The 3,100-nt window shown below is 63.5% G+C and overlaps 1 pseudogene; it reads right to left on the bottom strand.

The window, feature by feature from the left end:
* Nucleotides 1-2,367: 2,367 nt before the first annotated feature.
* Nucleotides 2,368-2,486, bottom strand: LOC123926283 (annotated as a pseudogene).
* Between the last annotated feature and the right edge of the window lie 614 nt (nucleotides 2,487-3,100).

The raw sequence follows: 3,100 nt of genomic DNA, 5'->3' as shown, positions 1-3,100 counted from the left end.
GGGAGGGAGTTCTCTTGGGCTTCCTCCTGGGCGTCCCTTCCCAGCTGAATGGAACAGCTGGGTTTGGGTGGGGTTTTGGTGGAACCATGGGCAGAGCGTTCAGTGGCTGCCCAGTCACCCCATGGAAATAGTGTATTCAGCTCAGCCCAGGGTGGGGCATGGAGGAAATGGGATTTGTCAAGCAGGAGGCATGGTGGCCTTTTCCCCAGGCAGGCTGAGAGAAGCAGCCCCAGGCCCAGGTCCTTTGGTCAGGGTCTGCTGCCTCCCAGGAGGTCCAAGCTGACTGAGGGGGGAAAAGGACAGGCCTGTAGGAGATTCCACCTCCATCCTGGACCCTCCCTGGAGAGAAGACTACTCACCTGGAAACGTTGTCCCATGTCCTCTTCAGGCGGTGGACGGAGACACTCTGCAGAGCCACGAGGATGGCATGCAGGGAGGAGTAGTTCCCCAGCATCTGACAGGCCTGGGGGAGGGAGGAGAAGGAGCTGTCAGTGGGAGAGCAGGAGCCCTAGATGCTCGAGAGCTTCAGTGCCCCCCTCAGTTTATGGCTCCCCCGCCCCGCGGGATGAAGCTGATGTCCAGGGAGCTGCAGAAGGGCACGGGTCAGCCCTAAAGAGGAACACTGCTGGCAAGAGGGAGGATATTTCCCTCCCTGCCAAGAAGGAGTCACGTAGGCACCGAGGGGGCATCTTCTCCTCCAAATGCTCATCCCTGCAGTTCCTGTCTCCTTTCAGGTGCCCATTCTCACGTGGTGGCTGAAAGCACCGCTTTCCGTGTCTAGCCTGTCCTTCAGGACCCATGAGATGTCTCATCCAGGTTGAGGGTGCTAAGGTTCCCTGGCAGATGGATGGGTGACCCATGGTCATGACTGCACCGAGGGAGCTACCCTCCTCCCTCCGAAGGACCAGAGCCTTCCCATGTATGGTCTCTCGGTTCTGACTCCTTGCATCTACGTGGTTCCTCTGCCTCAGTCCTTCTCAGTGTCTGTCTCCACAGTCCACAGCTGGACAGTGAAAGCTCTGGTCTCAAAACCCTGATTCCCGATATTTCCAGGCCATCTCCCATCCACGTACTAACCAGGCCTGACCCTGGATGCGGACAGAGACAAGGGTGCACGCAACACTGACACACTCTACACACACACAGAGCCACGCACACCCACCCGGAAGACACAACACGCCCGGGAGGATGCGGGAGGCTCGTGGTGCTGGGATGGGGCTTTGACCTAGGTGGTGCTGCCCTGGAGCTGCCAGAAGAGCGCGGGAAGCCTGAGGACTTGCATCCCAGGTGTCAGGCGTCCCGCTCTGCTGCCATTCCTGCCCAGCACCCCGTCACACCTGGGGTCTGTGAGGGTTTCTTTCTCTGGTCTGGTCCTTTAGTGTGGGGGGTGGGGTGTCGGGGGCCTGTGGACCTCTCTTGGCCCAGTGTGGGCTCCCCCGGTTTTGCTGAGCGAGAGAGTCTCACTGTGGCCTTTACTGCGCCCCAGAGACGGAGCTGGGAGCCCGGTGCCCATGGCTCCGCAGGAAGTCCAGGGCCGTCCGCCTTCTGGCGTCCAGCGAACCTGATCCGGGCGCGCTGACCCAGGGTCAAAGGGGAGGCTGTCGTTGGAAAGGAAGGGAATGCCCTTCTGGGCTGAGTGGAGCCCTGGCCCCCAGGATAGAAGTGGTGGTGGCTAGCAGGGGTGGGGGTGGGGTGGCGTTTGGGGGATGGGAAGGAGCCCAGGTCTCAGGGGCCCCAGGAGGGAGGGTGCCTGGCTGGCTGCCCATTGGCTTGGGAGCTGGGGGCAGCCCGAGGGCCTGGCCAGGGAAAACAGGGACCAGGGCCCGGGACCAGGGCTTGGACCCAAGGCCTCAGAAGCTCATGAACAGGGAAGGAGCCCAAGCCCAGGGTCGAGGCCCCCTCCTCCCTCTGGCTTCCTGCTCCATATACCCCGCCACCGCCCCCCACCCTCAACCCACAGCCAGCCCCCACGCCCCTCTCTGCCTGCACAGCCCAAATGCTCACACTGGTCCTCACCCCTTACCCTGCCTCCGGCCCCTGAGCCCGCTCCAACATTGCCCGGCCCTGCCAACAGCCCCCAAACCCGGCTGAGGTGCGGATGGGCCTTCTGGCATGGAGGTGGAAAGGCTGTGTTGTGGCCGCCTGCCCATGCAGTGGGCCGCCTTTTTGGGGCTAGGGGCCCACGGTGCTGGGGCTGGGGAGCCAGGGGTCAGGGTGTCAGGGTGGTGAGGGGACCGGGGTCAGGGGCTGAGGCGTTCAGGGACTGTTTGGAGGAAGCCGCCTTCGGCAGGGTGCCCAGCGTTGGCGGCCAAGGGCCAGGGAAGGAGGCTGAAGGGGGAAAGAAAAGAAGAAGGCCCAAGAAGAAAAAGCCTAGAGCACCCGCTATTCCAAAGCCGTCTCCCATCCAAGTACTAACCAGGCCCGACCCTGCTTAGCTTCCGAGATCAGAGGAGATTGGGCGTGTTCCGGGTGGTATGGCCCTAGAGGCCTGCCGCTGCCCCTTGGCGCCCTAAGAGACTGCTGAGCGCTTCCCTGGCCCAAGTGGGTGCCACGGCTCCTCCCTCTGCCTGCCCTGGGCCTGGGCCTGGCGCCTGCCTCCCACCCACCACCCACCCTCTCGCGGCCAGGCTTCCAGAAGCCTGGGGCACCCCTGCATCACCAATGTACGGGCACCCTCCCATTCCGAGACACCCCAGCCCCGGCGCCACGTGGCTCCCCAGATGGCATGGGGGTGCATCGGGGTGCATGCGCGGTGTGCTCAGCGCCCCCGCAGCACACATCCGCCACCCTAGGCCTAGCCCAGCTGGTCACCTGGCCTTCCCTCCTCTTCTCTGCTGTTCTCTCCTCTACTCCGCTCCACCCAACCTCGCTCCCAGGCCATCCGAGGTCAGGCTGAGGCCACACACCAGCCCAGACGCAGATGCCCCGACCCGTGGCCCTTCCTCCGCCAACTTTCCCCTCTCCACCCGCCCACAACAGGCTCTGTCCCAGAGTCGCGAGTGGCGGGCTCACCTACACAGACACACGGACCCCCAGGGAAACACGGACAGACTCAGACCGACGGACCTCTGGACAGACAGAAGAAGCAGAGCCAGAGAGA

Source organism: Meles meles, chromosome 15, assembly GCF_922984935.1.
Source record: "Meles meles chromosome 15, mMelMel3.1 paternal haplotype, whole genome shotgun sequence".
Taxonomy (NCBI): domain Eukaryota; kingdom Metazoa; phylum Chordata; class Mammalia; order Carnivora; family Mustelidae; genus Meles; species Meles meles.
This window is presented reverse-complemented; position numbering and strand designations above follow the sequence as displayed.